Consider the following 26955-nt stretch of genomic DNA (forward strand, 5'->3'; position numbering starts at 1 on the left):
TGCTCTTCTTCTGGAAATTTAATTCTAAGCAATTTTTGTGTAAAGTATATGTAATAATGATTTGGCCCAGTAGGTAATGCTATTTTTGTAAAATTTTGCATTAGAACAACAAATGAATACAAATAGCCAGAGGTAGAACTCACAAGTGTAAAAATGGATGGAGGTGGCGTGACTGGTTCGCAGTAAAAAAATCTGTTAAGTTTTGTAAGAGAGAATAAATGGACGGATTAATGTGAAGAAGAGAACATCAGTTTTAGATGTATAGCAAGTCCTAGTCGGGACTCTGATGTGTGTCGAAGGATATGCACGAGTACGGAATTAGTTGTTTATATTGCGGAAGGCAGGACAGTTTTACAGCGATTGAAACTGGAGAAGTTAAAGAAGATCTGTGAACATTGCACTGAGATGGAGGATGCAATATAAACGTCGGGAGACAATCACAACACAGAACCTTCAAGTCCCACCATTGTTGCAAGAGACCAGAGAAATATTTATAATTAATCTGGTTCTATAATTTGACGCAGAAGAAGAATCACAAGAGGTGAGGCTTTAGAAGAAAGAAGAGTCACAAGATCAAAAATCTGCAAGATCTTTCAAGGTACAGCGCAGGAGGCGAAAAACACACATATTGTGCTTTCTCTTAAGCGGTAAACCAAACAGTTTTCCATTTTGTTTTGGACAGAAGTGAGTCATTGAATTTCTCTTGTTCTCTGGACTGTGTTACTAGCAGTGTCTGTTTCCAATTATTGCGTATACTGAACTGTTAATTGACTCATTAAGGATAGTTTCAAACATTGTGAGGGCAAAAGCATACAATTTCTAAATATGAATATCAATAAACGTGACAATCCACTACTAAAGGAGACCGTTCTCTCTATGTATTTCAATCGAGCATTATCCATTCTTGAATTCTGTTCATACATAGTTCCAAATTTTATAGTGTGCATTCCATAACAAGACAATCTGACAGAGCAGCAGTAGAATTTTTATTTTTGGAGTTTCATTATTTCACATTAACCATACGTATCTGTCCTTTCTTTTTCTTGGTATTTCGGGGCTGCGGAGAATCCAGAGCGGCCCTCCGCTATGGCCTTTCGTTTGAGAATCGTGGTAATGCAACAGCATTTCACCAACAGTGCCTGCCGTTTTAATACAGTCATCCGCATGTCATATGAAATTTACCTGCCATCTGAAATACAGCGGGCAGTACAAATTATATAATCAACGTCATCGTCACATGTGCGGTATTTGTACTAATAACAAAAGAACAGTATAATGTGAAACGTGGGAAACGTTATTGACTATTCGTTTCCTGGTGGAAAATTCTAGTATTGTTATTTCCGGTAAAGTTGCGTATGTTCTTTCGTTTACTAAACCGAACTAGTATTATGCACTGCTTTGAGCAACCAATTTCACAAAGAACAATGTTGTCATTTCGTTTCCTGGAATATGAGTCAGACAGTAAAATGTAAGCAGACAAGTGAAATGACTGATATTTGTAGAAATTTCTTCCATAAAAGCTATTTGTCTTTCAAAGAAATGACACTTTGCTTTTGAAAATATCAGTGAAACGTTTGTATGTTGATGAACTGAATACAATAACGTCCACTAAACGTATAGGAATGCCAATTTTAATTCAAAGCCCACTGTGTACGGATACACAGACAGCAAATATTAATCACCACCAAACTTGTCAGCGTTTGTTAAATTACTGAAGCGTAATCATTCCAAATTAACTTTGGAATTCGAAGACGAATGACAGGTATTGACGTTAAACAAAAAGTATTATCGAAGTGAAAATTGTTTTCTAACTACGTTTTTACTCTCTCTGTGTCTCTTCTGCCATCCCTATTCAGTCTTTCTCTCTTTGTCCATACTTCAAGCTTTCTCGATCTCTCTCTCTCTCGTCCCAATTTCATAATAATGTTGAACCAACGCAACTGTCAGCTGTCAGAGTGTGAGTTTCTTTCTCTCTCTCTCTCTCTCTCTCTCTCTTTCTCTCTCTCTCTCTCTTTCACTGTGTGTGTGTGTGTGTGTGTGTGTGTGTGTGTGTGTGTGTGTGTTGTACGCGCTTTTTTCATACCAGAAGGAGGAATTATGAATATTCATACTACCATGTAGGTAAATGATGAGTTTAATCCTGTAAAATCGCATACAAATCGCAGTGAGTTAGGATTCTACATGTATTTACGTAGGAAAGAAACAGATTTCGATTAAAAATTCAGTTAACGATGAATCATTTGCATGATTATTCATGTATTCTCCTATTTGTGAGAGACCGTCATAGACTGACTAATCAAAGCATTATCGGAATTAGCTTATGTTAGGTATTACATTTTATACAACTAAATGCTAAAATAAGCCTCATAATTGGAAGCTGTACGTAAAATAAGATACTGCCTGAAGAATTTGGCACGTGCATGTAGAACCATATACTATCATCATTCCTTGTCTGGATGTGGCATCGATGGTCTTTAAATTTGGTGTTGGATTTTAGGTTATAATATACGAAACAGTTGCATCTCACTATAATGGCAGAAAATATCGTGGCATCAGCACTATCCTTCATGGGACAGTATCTAATAAATTTGAAGGAGAATGCGGAAAGCTGAAGTTTCTTACAGCACAACCTACGTTGAAATAATGAAAAAGTGACTTAGTAACCTCAGTTTAGTGTTTTCTAATAATTGACGGGATTAATGAGTCTGTTACCATAGAAGTAAGTCTTTGTTTTTCTTAGACAGAAGCTCTTCGTTGTTAAGCGAAGCTCCACGCGTTTCACAACAACGCACAGTTTATTTGCATGAATCTCAGAGTTCAGGATGACTTACTGTGGAGCGAGGATAAACAGGTTAACCCTTCAACGTATGTCTTTTCGTGTCGTTAATCGGTACTCAACGGTAGCAGTAGAATTCCTGTCCGATTATTGTCACCTAATATTTATAAAAGCTGAAACTCCTCCAAGAATAATTAAAGCGGGATCAATTAAAATGAAGTCAGCTGTCATCTATCAACTATCCCCCTGTCTTCAAAGTGTACCTACCGTTTCCAGTAATTATTACGGCAAGCACTTGCTCTACAGGAAAGAAATTTGTCTCTAAGTAATTTTCTTATATTTTAAGTCATTAGGGACGTAATGCGGTAACTGGTATGCTAATATCTTACGACTGAGCTAAGAGATACGGTTAATGCCTACTTCTCCGAACCAAGGTTGCGCTTATAATTTTAACTGTAATAATAAATGATCTTCACTGGACAGAATATTTGAAAATTCGTTTCAAAACAGAAGATGGGACGCGTGCTATATGAAAGTATTAACAAAACACAGAATTTGTAGGTGAGGTCAACATTTTAATCATTTCCGTAAGATACAGAGATTCAGAACCGCAGGAGAAGACCGCGATGATAGGGACAGAAGTCTGGAAACAGTGTATCAGTTATTCAGTAAGAAATGAATTTCCAAGCAGACACATTACAATTATGACATGATTCCGAATGTCGCATTGTATCATCACCTTTTTTTGAAAGGGAAACTAGATATCTGAAATCTTGAGACCAGCGAACAAAAATTTGTATTGGGAAGCTGAGACCAAAAGCCATTGGCGATCCTTCACAACTACGTTACAATTAAAATCAAAATTTTAGAACCACATCAGCAGAATGATGCTTGACTGATTAATAATATTTTAACTATCTAAAAATAGGGCTTAAGTGGAGATAATGACCATGAAACTGGTTTAGAGCAATAAAAATTTAAGGCCGACAGGCCTCAGCCAGTAAGATGTTCAGAACATGTTAGCTTTTCGATCTATGGTTCATTACAACAGGTTCATCGCGATAAAAAGTCAAAGAAGAATCTCTGTTCAACTTGATCTAAGATGTGGAAAAAACAAACATAGCAAGAGCAGGTAAAGAATATCCGAACATTGTCTGAAATTGATGTGGGAGCATACCTGCAGAGCAACTGTTTCCTTTCCCTTGCAAAATATTGCTGATTGGATTATCCTTTGTAGTCAAAGAAATGGTTACGAACAGAATGCGCATCAAATTTTACAGAAACAAGAGTTTTTTTAGCTAATGCTGCATGCAAGCGTGAGCTCGATACTAAAAGTCTACGCAGAAATACTCCAATGCACACGCCGGTATATTCTCTAACATCATAGGTAAATTTCTTAATATTTGTAGGAAGTCGTTACGATATAAACAGCACTACTGTTAGCTATAAAGGACCATAACAGCATCAGTTATTACAGCCATTGCCTGACGATGACTTGGAGCAAATCGTCGGAAACTAGAGGTAATACGCGAAGCTTGTGACTGTTCTATGTTTTCTATTGTTGTTCTAGTTGTTGTTGTAAACTGGACTGGTTTTCCCTTCTTAAATTTTCATGTTGTATCTATGATGAAAATGAATCTGTACAATGCATGTGGTGTGATTATGTAAATCCTATCTGATGAAAGAGTCGCTAAATGTCTGAAATTGTGTAACTGTACTGAAGCTAACTTTTAAAAAACGCAAAACTGTGTCCTAAATAAGCTGTCCTCTGAAATTCTGTATTGTGCAGTGCAGTAAACAGTGCTACAATGTGTGAAATTACAATGCTTAACTTCTAGTTCCAGCACACAAAACAGAATAAAAATTCTGCATAAAATCGCAAAACGAAATTTTTACAGAATAACTGTCCAAAACGCTTCCGTTAAAGTTCCCTGTAAGTGTGCGTATGCAAACTGATTAAATAAAATTCCAGAAAGTAAATGGTACACATGCGAATGTGACATTGCGCTAAGAATTGCATAAGAAATTAGTTCTGGACTGGACAATAATTTTGAAATGAGAAGCTTAACTTTGAATAATGTTACTGTTTCCTGACTAGTGCTGAACAGTCGTACCAAATTTTCATGACATACCTTGCCACAAGGTAAACTCGGTGCTGTTCGACAGTGGCGAAAATAAAAATACAGCGTAACAGCAAACCAGTTAAAGAAAATAAAGGCTTATGGAAGCGCAAAGCGAGTACCTGCAGCTGTGCTAAACAGATTAATCTTTACTGAAAATTAACGTGTTTCGCTCTGTGCAATGGGGCACACACAGTTATAATATAATACTTCCGTGAAGAGACAGTGGGTGCATCTCATTACTTAACAACTAAAATCATTTTGAAAAAATTACTTCGTTTTAAAGAAATATTATTCTGCCAAGAGATTAGTTACAGATATAGTAAAGGATTAATTATTCCTTAATGAAATTTGTTGCAAGTAATACATCTCTATTTCCAACCAATAGCTCAATACATAGTGTCAATGCTAGGAATAAGAACAATCAACACAAAGACCTAAAATCACTTACCTTGGTCCAAAAAGGGGTCAAATATTCAGTAACACACATTTTCAATAAATTGCCTGCAGCCATTAAGAACTTGATTTCAGATAAAGTCCGTTTTAAGCAGAGTTCGAAAGACCTTTTGTCAGGCAACTCCCTCTGCTCTATAGATGAATATCTTAAGGGAGACTGTTAAGGCAATTTAAGTAAAAGTGTCTCTCAAATTTCTGCTTTGACAGCATTTGGTCACAACAGCCAAGATTAGGTATTTTGCGTAAGATAAATTTATTAATAGTGCATAACAATGTTTCATTCTGACAGCGTGTTAGTTCTATAAATATTAGCTGTTCCAGTTTACTGCACTGTATTCGTCTATTTCGACAATCTCCTGACAAATGGTTAAGGTAGTAAGTATTATATTCAAATGTTTTATATTTTTATGTTATACTTTCTGACACGTTCTACACCCACTAGAATCATCTCATTTTTTGGGTCTATGGAACGAAAACTGAATATAATCTAATCCTAATCTAGTAGTGCTCTATAGCTCTGAGTGCAAGCCATGTTGGTTGGCAACCGAGATCGTCCGAGAAGTTAAACTTACTGACCCGAGCCAGTAAAGAAAAATCACCGAATATTTTCCATTCACAAACTCATCATGATTACGCACAAGCAAGCAATAAAGCTTCACACTTGTCAATTCAATCTTTACAAATCATATTTCCAAAATTCAATACTCTCTGCATTTGTATCCCCATGCTTTGTTAGCTATTTCCAGACCGCTCAGATGCGTGACCAACATCTGACCCCTCACTTCTCACGGAACGCTACTGCTAACGACAATGCTACTGAGAACCAAGAATAACATTGCTTGCACTCAGAACCTTTGTGACGTAACATGTTGGCTATGGATGACTTCAGTACGAAAAACATAGAGCGTACAGATATGACGTATGACATCGAATGAAAACAGAGCTCAAATCACTTTCACTGAATAAAAGCATAAATTTGGTAGGATGTTGCTTGCAAACAGCAGCGAATGAAAATAAATTCTCACACAGGAACTCACAGGGAAGAGAAAAAGAAAATTTAAAGCGACGTTCTGAACAAAAGTATGATTAGATATCCTAATGTACGGTTTGACAAGTGAGAAAAAATTACCTTTAAAATACATAATAAAGTAGTAATGAAATTTGATTATATGAGTTATAAGCACATAAGGTATGTTCCACCCAGTAAATATCTGTGTAAAGCAAAAGACATAATGTGAAAGTTAAAAACTATTTAACGTGGGGAATGAACTTGTTCTCCTTATGGAGGAAGGTAACAGTACATCATACAGCTCTCACCTACATGTTAAGATTCACCACTACATGTTAAGATTCTGCCGAGTTTACAGTCAAGAATCAGATCAGTATAAAGTGATGAAACAGAGTATATGTGGAAACTAAAGGACCACCTCATGAACGCTGTTACGTGTTGTCTCTTCCACCGACAACCAATACAGCAGCATCTTTGAAACAGTGGTGATTGTCACATTACGTAGTAGAAGTACCACTGGTGCGTGAAACAGAAGACTTATTTCCAGTAGGTGTAGACTCAGTAAGACGGATGGAATGTGTTCATCAATGACACCCCACAAATCCACTATTTGTAGTAATGACGCCTCTACTGACGGTTGATTTTTACCACCAGATCAGTATCGCAGTTTATAATGCCGTGAATGTCCAGTTCTTTCCTGGAGACAACACGGGTTATCGTTGGGACATTATGTGACACATTTCCCAATCCATTTGTAGTGGCAACAGTATATAATTAGCACTGAAAATGTCCACCTCTCTCAGAACAAGTGGAACAAAGTGCACGCGTGCTTCGGTGATGATTATCTTCCTGGCAAGTTCAACCAAGTTAATATGAAACAGAGCAGAACATGCATTAGAGTCTATACACTAATCAGCCAGAACAACATGACCATCAAAGTACTATGGACATAAACACGTCCGAAGTAATAGAAGCGTCACCTGGCGAGGAATGACTGATAGTCACATACACACACACCGTGCATATAATACCAGGTGGCGTGCTGTCCGTGTGTAGAATTTGGAAGGCGCGCGATCTATCTGGGTTTGACTGGGGAAAGATTTTGATGGATGCAGGCTTGGCACGAGAACATTGGAAACTGTGCGACTTGAGTGTTGAGCACTGCTATCGTGAGTGTCTTCAACACACAGTGAAACAAAGATGGAATCACTTCCAGATGTCGGGAGATTGGGTGGCCACACCTCATTACAGGTGTCGGACATCTTAGGCTGGGCAGATTGGTAAAACAGGACAGGGTGCGAACTGTGGCGCATGTAACATCAGACTTTAATACTGGGCAGAGTACAAGTTTTTCTGAACACACAGTGCACCGAACACTCCTAACGCTGGGCCTCCGCAGCCGACGACCTATGGATGTGCCAATGTTAACACTACGAGATGAGCAACTACGATTGAAATGGGCACGTGACCACCAGCATTTTCTTCATGAAAATCTGAAGAAATCGAAAAAGAAATGAATATCGGAAGGCCTGACTCAGCACATAGGAAAGTCAGAATAACGTTCTGTGAAATTAATAGCAAGGGTGGTACCATTAAGAGTTCAACGGGAATTACATTGTTAAATCTAGACGAGAGAGAGAGTAGGTGGAAAGAGAACACCATATAATCTATGAGGGGGAAGAGTTGCCTGATGTGATAGAAGAAGAAACAAGAGTTGATTTAGAAGAGATAGGGGATCCAGCAGTAGAATCAGAATTTAAAAGAGGAACTAAAATCAAATAAAGCAGGAGGGGTAGCTAAAATTCCATAAGAATTTCTAAAATCGTTGGAAGAATTGCCAACAAAACGACTTTTCACGTTGGTGTGTAGAATGTGAGTCTGGCCACTTAACATCTGACTTTCGGAAAAATATCATTTACACATTTTTGATGACTGCAAGAGCTAACAAGTGCGAGAATTATCGCACAATCAGCTTAACAGCTCATGTATCCAAGTTGCCTGCGAGAATAATATACAGAAGAATGGAAAAGAAAATTGAGGATGTGATAGATCACGATCAGTTTGGCTTTAGGAAAGGTAAAGGCACCAGAAGGCAATTCTGACGCAAGACTAAAGAAAAATCAAAACACGTTCATAGGATCTGTAGACCCGTAAAAAGCGTTCGAATTGTAAAATGGTGCAAAATGTTCAAAATTCTGAGAAAAATACACTCCTGGAAATGGAAAAAAGAACACATTGACACCGGTGTGTCAGACCCACCATACTTGCTCCGGACACTGCGAGAGGGCTGTACAAGCAATGATCACACGCACGGCACAGCGGACACACCAGGAACCGCGGTGTTGGCCGTCGAATGGCGCTAGCTGCGCAGCATTTGTGCACCGCCGCCGTCAGTGTCAGTCAGTTTGCCGTGGCATACGGAGCTTCATCGCAGTCTTTAACACTGGTAGCATGCCGCGACAGCGTGGACGTGAACCGTATGTGCAGTTGACGGACTTTGAGCGAGGGCGTATAGTGGGCATGCAGGATGCCGGGTGGACGTACCGCCGAATTGCTCAACACGTGGGGCGTGAGGTCTCCACAGTACATCGATGTTGTCGCCAGTGGTCGGCGGAAGGTGCACGTGCCCGTCGACCTGGGGCCGGACCGCAGCGACGCACCGATGCACGCCAAGACCGTAGGATCCTACGCAGTGCCGTAGGGGACCGCACCGCCACTTCCCAGCAAATTAGGGACACTGTTGCTCCTGGGGTATCGGCAAGGACCATTCGCAACCGTCTCCATGAAGCTGGGCTACGGTCCCGCACACCGTTAGGCCGTCTTCCGCTCACGCCTCCAGTGGTGTCGCGACAGGCGTGAATGGAGGGACGAATGGAGACGTGTCGTCTTCAGCGGTGAGAGTCGCTTCTGCCTTGGTGCCAATGATGGTCGTATGCGTGTTTGGCGCCGTGCAAGTGAGCGCCACAATCAGGACTGCATATGACCGAGGCACACAGGGCCAACACCCGGCATCATGGTGTGGGGAGCGATCTCCTACACTGGCCGTACACCACTGGTGATCGTCGAGGGGACACTGAATAGTGCACGGTGGATCCAAACCGTCATCGAACCTATCGTTCTACCATTCCTAGACCGGCAAGGGAACTTGCTGTTCCAACAGGACAATGCAAGTCCGCATATATCCCGTGCCACCCAACGTGCTCTAGAAGGTGTAAGTCAACTACCCTGGCCAGCAAGATCTCCGGATCTGTCCCCCATTGAGCATGTTTGGGACTGGATGAAGCGTCGTCTCACGCGGTCTGCACGTCCAGCACGAACGCTGGTCCTACTGAGACGCCAGGTGGAAATGGCATGGCAAGCCGTTCCACAGGACTACATCCAGCATCTCTACGATCGTCTCCATGGGAGAATAGCAGCCTGCATTGCTGCGAAAGGTGGATATACACTGTACTAGTGCCGACATTGTGCATGCTCTGTTGCCTGTGTCTATGTGCGTGTGGTTCTGTCAGTGTGATCATGTGATGTATCTGACCCCAGGAATGTGTCAATAAAGTTTCCCCTTCCTGGGACAATGAATTCACGGTGTTCTTATTTCAATTTCCAGGAGTGTAGGTGTCCCCTATAGGTAGAGATTGTTAATATATAATGTGTACAAGAACCAAGAGGGAATAATAGGAGTGGACGACAAAGAATGTAGTGATCGGATTAAAATGGGTGTAAGACAGGAATGTAGTGTTTCGCCCCTACCGTTGAATCTGTACAGCGAAGAAGCAATGATGGAAATAAAAGAAAGGTTTAGGAGTGGAATTAAAATGCAAGGTGAGAGGATATCACTAATACGATTCGCTGATGATATTGCTATTCTGAGAGAAAGTGAAGAAGGATTACACAATCTGTCGAATGGAATGGAAAGTAATGAGTACAGAAAATGGATTGAGAGTAAACCGAAGGACGGCAAAAATCTTGAGGAGTAGCAGAAGTGAGAACAGCAAGAACCTTAACATCAGGATCGATGGTCACGAAACAGATGAAGTTATAGAATTCTGCTACCTAGTCAGAAAAATAACCAATGACAAAACATCAGGGAATGACTTCCATGGTACTAGTGGGAACTGTAGAGGACAATAACTGTAGAGGGCAACAATTGTAGAGGAAGACAAATATTGGAATACATCCAGCATATAGTTCTGGATGTAGGATGCAGGTGCTACTCCGAGATGAAGAGGATGGCACACGAAAGGAATTCGTGGCAGGCTACATCAAACCAGTCAGAAGACTGATGACAAAAAAATGTACCGTGTCACAAGGCCAGGAGTTTGATGTCCGAGGAACACAATGGTGAGTTCCAATTGATGTGCTGGGCCTCCAAATCGCCAGTTCTGAACCCAATTTAATGTGATTGAACCTGTCGTCAGAGCTCATCATTCTCCACCTAGGAATGTACGGGAAGTAGGTGACGTATGTGTGTGTGTGTGTGTGTGTGTGTGTGTGTGTGTGTGTACCAGTTCCCTTCAACGACCAACCATGCCACAACGCGCCGCCGCTGTTACCCTTGCGGACATAGCGGCTGTTACGTAGTTATTCATAATGTTTTGACTGATCAGTTTAATTGAAGAAGCCGTATAATGAGAAAGAAAATGATTGCAACATCAGGAGTGACATGTCTCTTCCAACCAAAAACTCAGCGTAAATAGAAAAGTTTAACATAGTAATATTCCATTAAGAACTAAAGTAAAACTGCACAGGCAATGCAATCGCGACAGTAGTAGTGATCAAAAATTATATTCCTAGCAATCGTAAAGGTAAAATCTTTCAAATGTTACAAAACAAAAATCATGCATAGTAGTAAATGTTAAAACACTACATGTTAATAATTAATGGTAAGAAGAAATGACAAAGAAATATTATTTTTGTCACAGTCCTAAGATATTTCACTATCTTACGCAACTACACGCAGAACATAATTCATTACCATACCATTACCAACAAATCAATTGAAACAGATAGGGGCCGCCCACTGTGGCCGAGCGGTTCTAGCCGTTTCAATCTGGAACCACGCGGCTGCTACGGTCGCGGGTTCGAATCCTGCCTCAGGCATGGATGTGTGTGATGTCGTTGGGTTTAAGTAGTTCTAAGTCTAGGGGACTGATGACCTCAGATGTTAAGTCCCATAGTGCTCAGAGCCATTTGAACTTGAACCACATACGGGGACGGGGAAGAACCATATTTGGACCAACTAAAGGAAAGGTTACTGAATGTATTCAGAGAATTAACGGCATGAAACGTATTGTTAGAGAGTCGTTAGTCATCAGTCAGTCACGAGAAGAAACCTTGAAATATCATCTTATTATAACGAAGAAAATGGGAAGGATGTGAATAATTAAATATTTGTCCAAAGTAAACTTAGCTTATGGGTTAAATAATGTTATAAATGACCGGTTTGGTTGCTCCTCCTTGGCTAAAGCTAACAGTAAGGAACAGATACATTGACAGTAACCAACATTTCCTCCCACTGCGCAAAACTTATAGATCCACTTTTTCTCCCTCGCTGGTTATCACATTTCTTCTCATTGCCAATATATTACTATGATATTACTCTTTATCCATTGGTTCCTATAACTTTAGTTTCACAGACGTTTCGACCACAACAAAACAATGTGTTTACTTCATTACCACATTTATCCTCTGTCAACGTTCTGCAGTACCAAATGTTATTCATATACCATTATACATTTCATCTTACCTAACATTTGTACTTCATTATCACATTTCTAATCTGCCCACATCCTACAGTACTACACATTCATCATCCTCTACACATTTCATCACACCAAAAATTACACTCCCCAGGCACACTAAACAGATCATAATGTCGTCTTATCCTATTTGTTCTTTTTCTGGCTTTCTAGCTACACTTTGTCATTAGACTCCACTTACTTAGATATAGTGTGCTCCTGAATTGCTTCTCCATAAATACTGTATTGTTTCCTAAGAGGTAAAGTTATATAACCTGAGAAAAATATTTATCCCCAACTGTCATCTTGTAACATTAGAAGTTAAACTATGGCATGATAGAAAAAATAAATTTAAGAGGAAAAGGTCTAAGGTAATGCTTACATTACAAGGAAAAGGTGAAAGGTTTGTTTATATTCTTCTTTGTTTTTCTTCGTTCATGCAAGTCTTAAAACCTTTTTTATCCGTTAATTCCATTAGCTGAGCAACAGCCTCTTCTGTACAGTATTCCTTAAAACACATTTTCGCTGTTCCTTTCTTAATAGATTTGCACTCCTCAAACATATAGAAAAATATTTAAATGCGCAGAAAAGAATTATCTAATATATTATATATATCTGCAGCATTAAAATGCTATACAAGTGACTGAAAATACAACAGTAAAACTACTGCAACAACATTCCATAATCAAATAATAGTCAGCTGGATGCAAGAAAAGAAATATATGAAATGCAAAATGTTCTGCAACTATTTACAGCGATTTTCTTTTTTTCATTTTTGTGAAAATTTGGGAACACGTTAAATATTCTAATGGTCAGCAGACGTTCGTAAGTGAAATTATCATTCTTCGGTATATATGATTCCTGCGTCGCGCTACCTTTACCATCCACTGCTTTGCCTGATCATCTAAATTATGTTCCCGCAAATAATCTAAATCGTTAGCATTGTCACCTTGAGCAATTTTTTTGTCGGTAGTGAAAAGTGATCATGCACCGTATTCACGTCTCATTTCTGTTTCTAGTTGATTTTCATTCGACCAACTGCAAATAGTTTCAGAGCCTTGCACTCTCCTGCTTCCGAAACATGAACTGGCAAAGTGTCATCCGAATCCTTCTCTGCGTTGGTGGAGAAATTTGTCACTTTTACATCGTGCAGGATTTTTTCGATTAAAAGCCTTACTTCTGATTTACATTATCTTAAACCACAAAGATATACACAATAACTTAAATTACCGTGCCACACTACTTCTAAGATTAAAGAGGGGGACCTTTTTTTATGTATAGAGTCTGAGTACATACTGACCAACAGTGAAACAGCACGCTGGCACACCGTGCCTTAACCTAGAGTAATGCGCAACATCACTCTCACACCCTCAATGTTTAATCCCTGTAACCTATGTAACGATTAGAGTGATAGGCCTAACTTTCACTGCATCACCCATGTGGGGCCAGACGCAAACGCTTCATTAATTTAGCAAAATAGGTTAGCCCTTTGCGAGCACACACACGCACACACATCGGGAAGATGTGTGAAACCACATTCCCGTGTAAGGGTGTAAAGCAATAGTGCCGGTCCTTATCGCAATGAACAAAATAGAAAAAAATGAACGAACCACAACTTTATGTAACATCAGGTCACACGACAACGACGCAACAACTAAGAGGGACACATTTCGTAATACCACTTCGTGTCCGGCTCAATCAACACGAATTTTGTTCCGGGCAGAGCGGTGATGCACAAAACGCGTAGCACCCAGCTGTATTTGTACTGTAGTGTGCCGACTGTCCTGCAGTTTTCGCAGTTCACAACTTTGGCTGTCGGTAACACACACAGACCACCTTGGACTACCGATTCCGATTGTACATCAACACGGAACACACGGAGACACAGTGAAACTAAAGGCTTCAGTAACGTTTCACACAGCAGTAAAGGCACCTCTATTCATCACCCAATATAGCCTTAGAAGGCGTGCTTTTACGAATCCGACCGATTTTTACAACGACGTTAAGAACTCTCTCCGCCAAACAGTATAAACCACCAATCCAGTACAACAAAAAACTTCCTTTCAAATCGTAATGTCTGCTTTTGCATAATAAAACAATTCCTTTATACGGGTAGTTGAAGAACTAAGTGGAATTCGCAGTTCATTATTGACGGCCAATGCTGAGATCCCAGAAGAAAAACATTTAACATTTCTTGTTACGGCACCGTAATGCCGTACACCACATCCGCTGATGAGTAATTCCCAGAGCCAACTGCCCCTATTTGCTTTCCGAGCACTAGAAGGCGCTCCGCCGACAATGTAGAGGCGAGTTGCGGGCTAGCGCCAACCAAGTTCACCGTCGGTGTGACAGGCGCGCAAATTCACAGCGCAGGAAAGATGAGCGACCACCCAGCATTACTTTCGAATGTGTCCTCAGAAATGGTATCAAGTTGTTCATTTTTCGTTTCTGATTGTAATTTCAATGCTTCAGCCTGCCACCCATCTTGCAAATAGCGATATTGAGTTGCTCATTCTGCTCATTTAGTTGAGTGATCACATCACTCAGAACTAGACTATATAATTCGGCTGAAATTATTTTACCTCTTTAAAAAAAAATTCGTTCCGTCGACGCTGTTCCGTGTCAGTATTACTAAGCCCTGCATAATACATCAAAAAAAGCTTTGCATAACCTCGGTTCCGAGAGTTCCGGAAACTGTACAGAAAATTGGAACAGAGATCAACGTAAACACCAGTTCCGCCTATCTTATTGCTCATGATAACTACACATTGCATGTTGTACCACCATACAGCGAAACCTTCAGAGGCTGTGGTCCTGACTGCTGTACACACCGGTACCTCTAATACGCTGTAGCACGTCCTCTTGCATTGATGCATGCCTGTATTCGTCGTGGCATAGTATCCACAAATTCATCATGGCACTTTTGGTCCATATTGTCCCACTCCTCAACAGCGATTCGGCGTAGATCCCTCACAGTGGTTGATAGGTCATGTTGTCCATAAACAGCCCCTTTCAATCCATGCCAGGCATGTTCGATAGGGTTCATGTCTGGAGAACATGCTGGCCCCTCTAGTCGAGCGATGTCGTTATCCTGAAGGAAGTCATTCATAAGATGTGCACGATGGTGGCGAGAATTGTCGTCCATGAAGACGAATGTCTCACCAATATGCTGCCGATATGGTTGCACTATAGGTCGGAGGATGGCATTCATGTATCGTACAGCCGTTACGGCGCCTTCCATGACTACCAGCGGCGTACGTCGGCCCCATATAATGCCACCCCAGAACATCATGGAACCTCCCTTTGCTGCACTCGTTGGACAGTGTGTCTAAGGTGTTCAGCCTGACCGAGTTGCCTCCAAACACGTTTCCGACGATTGTCTGGTTGAAGGCATATGCGACACTCATCGGTGAAGAGAACGTGATGCCAGTCTCGAACGGTCCATTCGGCATGTTGTTGGGCACATCTGTATCTCGCTGCATGGTGTCGTGGTTGCAAAGATGGACCTCGCCATGGACGTCGGGGTGAAGTTGCGCATCATACAGCCTACTGCGCACAGTTTGAGTCGTAACACGACGTCCTGTGGCTGCACGAAAAGCATTATTCAACATGGTGGCGTTGCTGTTAGGGTTTCTTCCGAGCCATAACCCGTAGGTAGCGGTCATCTACTGCAATAGTAGCCCTTGGGCGGCCTCAGCGAGGCATGTCATCGATAGTTCCTGTCTGTCTGTATCTCCTCCATGTCCGAACAACGTCACTTTGGTCACTTCGAGAAGCCTGGATACTTCCCTTGTTGAGAGCCCTTCCTGGCAAAAAGTAACAATGTGCACTACATCGAACTACGGTATTGACCGTCTAGGCATGGTTGAACTACAGATAACACAAGCCGTATACCTCCTTACTGGTGGAATGACCGGAACTGATCGGCTGTCGGACCCCCTCCGTCTAATAGGCGCTGCTCATAAATGGTTGTTTACATCTTTGGGCGGGTTTAGTGACATCTCTCAACAGTCAAAGGGACTGTGTCAGTGATTCAATATCCACAGTAAACGTTTATCTTCAGGGGTTCTGGCAACCGGGGTGATGCAAAACTTTTTTTGATGTGTGTACTATCCACTGCTGGCTAGAAATCATCATGATGGTTCAAATGGTTCAAATGGCTCTCAGCACTATGGGACTTAACATCTGTGGTCATCAGTCTCCTAGAACTTAGAACTACTTAAACCTAACTAACCTAAGGACAGCACACAACACCCAGCCATCACGAGGCAGAGAAAATCCCTGACCCCGCCGGGAATCGAACCCGGGAACCCGGGCGTAAATCATCATGAATCTATTTCCTAATCGGAACTGACAGACTCTGTATCTGTGATGTTCAGCCCCATATCTACGATATTTATTGGCGCCCCTCCCCCCTCCACGTTCCTCCCTCCCCCGGAGCGTTTGTGATAAGATGTCAAAAATTTAAAAAAATTGATTTTCAAAAGTATGATCATTTTTAGCCCACATCTTACTGAAGAGTATTATATATCGAACATATATGTTCGAGGAAATGTAAGACACGTTTTTCGGCCTTAAGTGTGCCAAAGCGCAGCGCCACCTCTCTTCATACAGCATTTCTCTATCGCAAGTCACTGTGGAATTCAAACGTTTATGTTTTGTAATGGAGGCAATCAGACCAATATTCACGACAGTGGAAATTAAAATGTCCTAATAACTCACAATTAATACTGCGTGGGATTATTTGTGACCGGAAGAATAAGAGGTCTTCTTGATATTTGCGCTCTTTATTGCCTATTAGCTAGTAACTTTGTCTTTTGTGTGACATAAAATTAAATATTGTAGCTGTTGCAAACCAATCCTTGGATTGACCACTACAGAGAAAGAAGAAGAAAAAATTAAATATGGGAAACACAAAACCATCAATGGCAAGAGACAAGAAAGACATTACACGTTTCTTCAGCCCTTATACCCCAGCATTTTTTTCTCTCTAATCATGTTACAGCTCCACACGGCGTGCTTTCCTTTCTGGGAAAGAATTTACTATCTCAAAGTCCGTCAAACATTTTGCTACATGAAACAGCAAAATGTCGTTGTCTAATATTGGAAAAGCTGTTAATACGAATAGTACCAAAGACTGGTGTGGTTTCTCAATTTGGTTACCTCTATTTTGGCACTATGCTAGATAAAACGAAATATGTCTTTCTAATATGCAGCAATTGTAACACACACCAGGTAAGCCAGACTGATTTGGTACAAATAGTCATTTTGTGCAGCTCCTTCACATAAATAAGACTACAAGACACGAAGCACGAATATCAAATACCTGTTAGGCTTACTACAAGCAAAAAGTTTTATGCTACTAAATATGTTTGAAACTGATAACTGTATTGCAGTTAGGTTTCGGAAAACGTAAAACTGTATCCCAAACAAACTGTCTTGTGAAAATCTGTATTGTTCAGCGCAGTGAACCGTACTGCAACGTGTGATGTCACAGTGCGTGACTTGCAATTCCATGATACAAAACTAACAGGATAAAAACTCATATAAAGTCACAAATCGAAATTTGAAAAAATAACCGTCCGAAACTCTTCTCTTAAAATGCTCTGCAAACAGACCAAATAAAATTCCAGAAATTTAATGATGCGCACGTGATTGTAACACTGCATTCTAAGAATAAGACTATCTGCATAAGAAATGTGATCTGGACTGAACTTTACCAAAACGCAACCTGATAATAATTTTGATGTGAAACGTTTAACTGTGAATGATCTTGTTGTGCCCTGACAACTTAAATAGACCCTAACAAATTTTCATGACTTGCTTTGTGGCAATAGAAACTCGGCACTACTCTAAAGTGGTGAAAATAAAAATACGTTACAGCGGAAATCCTGCTAAAGGAAAGGAAAACCTTGTGGAAGTGCAACGCAAGGACGTTCAGCTATGCAACGCGGGGAAATGTCGGCTCGTTCTGTGTTTTTACATCTTTGCCTACTGGCGCTATCCATCTTTCTCTTCGGTCACCTGTCAGTTGATTCTTTGGGTGTACATTCTTAGAGCGGGTTGTTGACCACATGGGCACGTAGTCGGTCGCAGTCAGGGAGAAAGAGATAGGAGGCATATGTGACGTACAGTGAACTGTTCACGGAGCTTACAGGCGCAGGATTGTTTGAGTGACCGGTGGTCGGCAGAGTTGTGTTGATCGGCAATAACTGGACCTAATGTGGACGCAGCAAGTTTACCCTGCATTAAGGAGGCATAGATACTGATGTGGGTGTTGGAGCGCTGTTCATTTTGTGGTGCCGTCTGTTCTGCCCTTTGGGGATAGGGTACTTGTTACGTGATTAATATATGTTCTCCCATGCTGGATTGCCTATGGTTCTCCGTCACTCTTTCTCCGGTATTAAATTTACTTTCTTGTGCCTCCGTTTGAAATTATCTGAGCGCCATATTTAATGTGTTTTAAAGTTTCTTCTAATTGCAACTTGTTCAGTGTCCGCTTATCTTGTCCTTCGGGCCTGAAATTAATTATGTCGTATGTTCTAGGCCGCCACGTGCATTAGTGGCCACAGCGGTCGAAATTGAGTCTCATTTGCATTGGACGTTGTTGCTTCCCCGAATGAGGTAACGACTATAAAATTGCCTACGGCCAGTGAATCTTGGCTCATTTCGGTAATTAAGTTCCATGACTCTAGTGAGATTTTGCCCCTTTCAAAAAAAAAAAAAAAATGTTTACTGTTTCAAATACAGTCACTATTGTTGTAGTTCATGTATTAGCTTTCAAGATTCGCCTGTTGCCTTTTAAGTCACTTAATATGTTTGGGTAGCCTTGTAATTTCTTTGTTATTACATTAATTTGATGTTATATTTTATTTTAAGATTAACCGATTAATCCTATTAGTAATTCTTATTGCAATATTTTTGTTGTAATACGTGAAGTTTGGTTGGGGATTAGGTTCACACTCACACTGAGAATCTTGTCTTGCTCTGAACGTTTTTATGTGTTCCATGATTATTATGCATGAATTATATGTCTGCGTGTTTGCTCTTGGCTTTCCGAGCTGTTCGTAGTGTTTGGAGACGCTGCGCCGATGTGTTATCTGTTATCCACCGGTTAATCGGGATTAGCCTGCCCGCTTCACTTCCCGTCTCACTGTAGCCTCACAGACGTTGCGGTCCCCTGGCTTGCCACGGCGTCTCTCGTAAGTTGAATTTCTACCTCGTAGTACATGGGCATTAATTTAACCTGAAGTGCTCGTTATTCTAATCCATCCTACTCAGAGCTGGTCAGCCGTTCCTACCCCTTCCATGTTTTCCCTGCCCGAAGTTTGGCTTTCACTTAATAATTTCAATATTGGTGTAATGTTCAGTTTGTTAAATGGTATTTTATAATTTTCTCGCGTCAATTTCTTGATCACGCCCAAGGGGCTTCTCTGATTGATCAAATACAGGATATTTGCCATGCGGTTGTTCCTGTGCTCGTGCCATAAAACATCAGTATTTAACGGGACTCAGCTCGTCAGATACCAGACATGTGTAATTTTATCTAACTACAATTCTTGTAAGTTATAGTCATTAATGTCAAGCCAAGTGTTGGATTTGTAATGTTCAGCATCATCACTGTCATTGTTTGCCCAGCGCTAAGAGCGTGTTTCAGTTATATTTGATTGTACTGCTTGCTTGTTAGTCCTTCCTAAATTGATGGATTTCATTTTTTAAGTTAACTGATTAATTATCAATAAGTTTATTTGAGGAAATATTTAAGTAACTGCCTCATCATTTGTATTTTATTAGTTTTTTTTTTTGGTATCTGTGTAATAAAATATTCTTGGACTGTTGCGAAGTAACAAATGACTTGTGATAAATGGTGTGCCCCTTCCCCATGCTCGTTTAATTGTTTCTTTATCCTGGGGCGTCCACTGACATTTCAGCTTTACTTAGAATCACTGTGTTCCGCACAGTTCAATGCGGCGTCACACACTCAGGAAATAAAACTTGCGCGAGGAGACAGTAATGGACACTAGACTTATCACATGACGGAAACGAAGATTAGCATTCAAAACTATTCTGTAAACCTCATTCCTTAACGATCACAATCATTTTTACACAAATTACATCTGTTTTAAAAAATCTTACTCTGCAATCAAATTAGTTATTGAAATGGTGAAAAGGTAGAGCTCTATAACTATGAGTGCAAACTACGTGAGCATATAACATTGCTTGATCTCGTCTGGACAATCAAACTAACTGTCCCAAACCAATTAAGTAAAATCATTGAAAATTTGTCTTTCAATAACTCGTTATAAATTACATGCAAGCAAGCAATGCAGTGTCGACATCACCTCAAAATTTTCGCACTTTTCAAATAATTCTTTTCAAATCATAGTTCCAAAATTCATAATGCCTTGAATTTGTATCTTTGTGCTCGGCTAGTTGTTTTCAGACAGCTGAGTATCGTGATCATTACCCAACTCTCTCACTTACTTCTCACTGAATGTTACTGGCAGTGACAGTACTATTGACATTGCTTGTACTCCGTACCTCTGTCGCGTAAGATATGTCGATAGATGACTTTTCTTTGAAAAATATGCCTTGTATTGATATGAAGTATGACACATCGAACGAAGATAGACCTCACGTCAATTTTGATTGAACACCAAACGTTACAAGGTACCAAAAAGTATTTTACGTAGTGCTAACTAGACAAGTTCGCAACAAGAAGGAAGGGAGATTAAGGTTTAGTGTGTCATCGATGGCGAGATTATCGCCCCGACTAGGGAAGCATGAGGAAAGAAATACACGGCTTACTTTTCAAAGAAACCATTCAGGGGACCACGAAAACCCAAATCTTGTCGATGAGGCAAGGATTTGATAACCCGTCCTCCCAAACAGGAGCCCAGTGACTTGCTACCATGCCCCTCGATCAGTTCTCACAATAAAACTACAGTAATACTATCTTCACTTTGGGTTATACGTATACACGTGTCAGACCAGTCGCTTTCTTGGATGGTCTCGTGCTCTTCTTACAGTGTGTAGGTCCCAGTTTTCGATCTGTACTATAGTTTCTTTGCTTCCGTATGATTTTCACTTTGTGTTGTCTTTAGCACTCATGATGTTCATTAAGTCTCTAATATTATTGTTTCTCAGGTTTTCTGATGAGTATATTCTACGTTTTACAAACAGTTCGAGAAAGCGTTACTTCGTGTCCATATGACGCTATTTTCAGTCGTTGTGATAGTGGCCCATGGTGGCTGGTACCGATTACCGGCAGAAAAAAATTGTGGTTCTACCAAAGAAAATATTGCACTATTAATGGATCAGTCACTATCATCTCCACGACAAAATTACAATTTTCCCTAAAAAAATATTCTTGTTGCACCTCGACTCCACTGGGTGCGATGAACAGCTCTTGTGGTGCTTGGCAAAATTACTTCATATAGAGCGAAACAAGTATCAACCTGAGGCCCCGACACCGTTTCACAGGAAGGTGTCTTCGGAAAAGTGCGTATTTGGGAAGCTGCCTCTGAAGGGTGAAATTGGTCTATACTGCAGAGCCGGTGAGGCTCCTTCTGGAGCTGAAAAAACAAAAGAAGGAAGTCATCACCACTTAATGGTAACGTCCGGCTTCTACCCCGCTAGGTGGGAGTGCTGCTGTTGAAGAACTATGGCGAGTATACTCTCATAAATACACCCCTCCCCAAATTAGTCTTTCATTCCAATTTCTCGACAATACAATGTTCCGCACTGATGAAGGATGCTGTTGGAGGCCAAACGGCATTCAATTGATTGTAATCAATCTTCTGCACGGAACAGTACTTACATCACTGAATCAACGTAAACAGCTACCTTTCCTCTCAGTGTGAACATAACATCCCCTAGAAACCGCCAGAACCATAAGACCACCTAAACAGCTGGAAAGACTCCATTATGTCACAATTGGAAGAAGTATGCACTGTACGCTTACCCTAGATTGCTCACTGTAAGATTAAGTCCTACCGTAGGGAACGAAGTAAAAGTATATTTCTTGTATACATGGTGTATTTTCATTAGCCGATTCCTTGAAGCATTAAAACCTCATTTTTACATTCAGTTAGTCTGTATGCGGCTCTGTAACAGCATCTAGCATAAATGTTTAGTATGTGTGGTTCCATTTCCACTGCTGACATTTCGTTCTCTAGACCAATGTGTATAGCTACAGCCACCTTTATGTGCTCTCACGACCACATCCTTCCGTTGGACAGTGCATTTGTGTCGCCAGCGGTCGGGCGAGTACTGGTTGCCCGGAATCCACTGCTGCTCCGTCCCAACTCAACTTGCTCGACACACGATGAGCCGGAAATACTAGAGGCCGCTCCAAAGATCGTACCACAGTAGGCGCAATCGATAAGCCGTGCTGCTCCCACTCAGTGACAGACAAGGCGAGCAAACGTAGTGGCGCCAGTGAACACACTAAGAAAACGAGACGCCACTATCGCTATTACAAGATGCCAAGCTATGAACGGCATCAACGCGAGCCGCACACGACTCATATACACTTTCTAAGAGAAGGATTTGGGAATGTTGTAGGTCTTCACCTGACAACGATATACACTACCGGCCACTGCTTGCTACACCAAGAAGAAATGCAGATAATAAACGGGTATTCATTGGACAAATATATTATACTAGAACTGACGAGTGATTTCATTTTCACGCAATTCGGGTGCATAGATCCGGAGAAATCAGTACCCAGAACAACCATCTCTGGCCGTAATAACGGCCTTGATACGCCTGGGCATTGATACAAACAGAGCTTGGATGGCGTGTACAGGTACAGCTGCCCATGCAACTTCAACATGATACCACAGTTCATCAAGAGTAGTGACTGGCGTATTGTGACGAGCCAGTTGCTCGGCCACCATTGACCACACAGTTTCAGTCATGAGAGATCTGGAGAATGTGCTGGCCAGGGCAGCAGTCGAACATTTTCTGTATCCTGAAAAGCCCGTGCAGGACCTGCACCATGCGGTCGTGCATTATCCTGCTCAAATGGAGGTTTTAGAAGGGATAAAATTAAGGGTAGAGCCACGGGTCGTAACACGTCTGAAATGTAGCGTCCACTGTTCAAAGTGCCGTCAATGCGAACAAGAGGTGACCGAGACGTGTTACCAATGGCACCCCATGCCATCACGGCGGGTGATACACCAGTATGGCGATGACGAATACACGCTTCCAATGTGCGTTCACCCCGATGTCGCCAAACACGGATGCGACCATCATGATGTTGTAAACAGAACCTGGATTCACCCGAAAAAATGACGTTTTGCCATTCGTGCACCCAGGTTCGTCGTTGAGTACACCATCACAGGCGCTCCAGTCTGGGATGCAGCGTCAAGGATAACCGCAGCCATGGTCTCCGAGCTGATAGTCCATGCTGCTGCAAACGTCGTCGAACTGTTCGTGCAGATGGTTGTTGCCTTGCAAACGTCCCCATCTGTTGACTCAGGGATCGATACGTGGCTGCAGTATCCGTTACAGCCATGCGGATAAGATGCCTGCCATCTCGACTGCTAGTGATACGAGGCCGTTGGGATCCAGCACGGCGTTCCGTATTACGCTCCTGAACCCACGGATTCCTTATTCTGCTAACAGTCATTGGATCTCGACCAACGCCAGCAGCAATGTCGCGATACGATAAACCACAATCGCGATAGGCTACAATCCGACATTTATCAAAGTCGGAAACGTGATGCTACACATTTCTCCACCTTACACGAGGCGTCACAACAATGTTTCACCAGGCAACGCCGGTCAACTGCTGTTGTGTATGAGAAATCGGCTTGAAACTTTCCTCATGTCAGCACGTTGTAGGTGTCACCACCGGTGCCAACCTTGTGTGAATACTCTGAAAAGCTAATTATTTGCATATCACCGCATCTTCTTCCTGTCGGTTTAATTTCGCGTCTGTCGCACGTCACCTTCGTGATGTAGCAATTTTAATGGCCAGTAGTGTAATAATTTTGTAGCCAACAACGGCACTGGATGAGCATTGCTGACGATGCTGGAAGCACTTTTGGGGCGAGTGATTCCCTCGCCGTCTGTACCAAGAACATACACTGAAGAGCCAAAAAAACATGTGCACGTGCCTAATACAGTGTAGGGCCCCCGCGAGCACGCAGAAGTGCTGCAACACGACATGGCATGGACTCGACTAATATCTGATGTAGTGCTTGAGGAAACTGACACCAAGAATCCTGCAGGGCCGTCCATAAATCCTTAAGAGTACGAGGGGTGGAGGTCTCTTCTGAACAGCACGTTGCAAGACATCTCAGATATGCTCAATAATGTTTATGTCTGGGGAGTTTGATGGCCGGCGGGGGTGTTTAAATTCAGATGAGTGTTCCTGGAGCCGCTCAGTAGCAATTCTGGACTTGTGGGATGTCGCAATGTCCTGTTGACTTGCCCACATCCGTCGGAATGCACAATGGACATGAATGGATGCAGGTGATCAGCCAATGCTTACGTAAGTGCTACTCATCAGAGTCGTATCTAGATGTATCAGGTGTCCCATACCTCTCCAACTGCACATGCCCAACACCAACTTGAATAGTCACCTTATGACATGCAGGGTCCATGGATTAATGAGGTTGTCTCTATATCTGTACACGTCCATCTGATGGATACAACTTGAAACGAGACAGGCAACATGCTTCCAGTCATCAAAGTCCAATGTTGGTATTGACGGGCCCATGCGAGACGTAAAGCATTGTGTCGCGTGGTCATCAAGTGAACATGGGTGGGCCCTCAGCTCCGAAAACCCATATCGATGATGTTTAGTTGAGTGGGTCGCTCGCTGACACTTGATGGCCCAGCATAGAAATCTGCAACAGATTGTGCAAGCCTTGTAATTCTCTCACTTGAACGATTCTTTTCAGTCGTCGTTGGTCCCGTTCTTGCAGTATTGTAAGACGTCGTGGTCTCCTGACCTTCATTGCTTACATATTCCGCCCTCTCAATCATATTCTGCAGATCAAGACGCTTCATTCGAACCCAAACTTGATAAGATAATGTCAATGTTGTATGAATTAATGTAAATGATACGCAAATAACAAGTGCGCACTGGGGTTGAGATACTCGAAGCTGTCGTGCACACACACATTCATGACACAACGGTCACAAGAGCTTTTAGTTCGGGAGAGGTGGACCTCACACCGAGAGGCTGGTCCCTTCAGAGGTCGATTCAGAGGTTTTCACAGGGAGACAGCAAACGCCAAACGCCGATGCTACAGATTTCCGGATTGGTTGCCTTAAACGAAACGTCATTATCCTGTTTTAGAAGAGCAATGCTGATCGGCAGACGATATTGCTGACGCCTTGAGCTGAAGGAGTAATGGAAGAGACCAAAAGATATACTCCTTCACGTCTGGTGTAGAGAGGGGCCATTCCGTTGTCGCTCTTGGAGCGAGAACATGTAACGAGAGCATGTGCACTCATACGTGTGCTCAAAGACGAGGAACAAGTCTCGCCCGCATCTCGTGGTCGTGCGGTAGCGTTATCGCTTCCCACGCCTGGGTTCCCGGGTTCGATTCCCGGCGGGGTCTGGGATTTTCTCTGCCTCGTGATGGCTGGATGTTGTGTGCTGTCCTTAGGTTAGTTAGGTTTAAGTAGTTTTAAGTTCTAGGGGACTGATGACCATAGCTGTTAAGTCCCATAGTGCTCAGAGCCATTTGAACCATTTGAACAAGTCTCTGCTCAGTACTTCACTGGGAGAGCACCTCTGTCGAGAGCGAATCAGAGTGCGACTCTATATTGAGTCCTTGCGATTAAGCAGTGATCACTGTGTTGGCCACCACACTTATTGTCTGGTGTGAACGGACAGACTTATAGTTAAACACCTGCGAGCGAATTTTTGAGTGGCATCACGGTGGACTGGTTATCTGACCAGTGTACCATGCCAATAGTTAGACTAGGGGCGAATAGGAGTCCTTGACTTCATCAAGGCGTAGGGAGAGTTTGATTGGCAAAGGTCAATCCAGATAGAACGAGAGTTATCTTATTTATCAGCAGCGAGTGGCGCAGACAGCAATCATCGCAGCTTACGGTATTGTGCGCTACAGCTCTTACGAGCCCCATATTTCCTCCACAACACTACACTTCAGTGCATTTCACACACGACAGCCTCGACCGTACCTAACAAAATTCTAATGGATAATTATACAAGTTGAGTAGGTGCGGCTCTCAGCCATTCTGCCTAGTCAATAACGATCTTAAACTTTGTATAGAAATTTCATTATCGAATCCTATCCTTATGAGGTAACTCACATTCCGAAAAGAACCCAGAAATAGCTTGTTCAGTTCATAACTAAAAGTGCCATTGTGATTTCTCAGAATTTTTGCAAAATAAATAATAATTTTCGATAGTTTCATGTTTTTCTTACACTAAGTATCACTACTCCAGAACCCAAGTATCCCACTAGTTATGTAAGAAATTTTGTGAATTTTCTGTGTCATTTCCTTACAGCGGACGACTCCAGAAGATATTTATTGCTGAAAGTTTTTGAGGCATTTCTCTTTAGAACGTTAGGAGCGTCTGTCTGACTTCTGTAGTAGTGTGAGGGCGGAAATTGCATCTTCCAGGAGCCACAGGGTAAACGGTACATCTCAGATTGATCTGTTGTGCAGAATGACGGAATAGCACCCACATGCTTACAGTATCTTTTTCCGGCCGCAGCGATGTCGGAACTTTGGTGTTATACGGAATCCCTGATATTTCCGGTTCGCTCGCGAAATGGTCATACCGGCAAACACCCTTCATCTATATCTCGGAGATGCCGTATCCCATCGCTTGTGCGCGGACTATAAGACCACATTCAAATCACT

This window comes from Schistocerca americana, chromosome 1 (genome assembly GCF_021461395.2).
Source record: "Schistocerca americana isolate TAMUIC-IGC-003095 chromosome 1, iqSchAmer2.1, whole genome shotgun sequence".
NCBI lineage: Eukaryota > Metazoa > Arthropoda > Insecta > Orthoptera > Acrididae > Schistocerca > Schistocerca americana.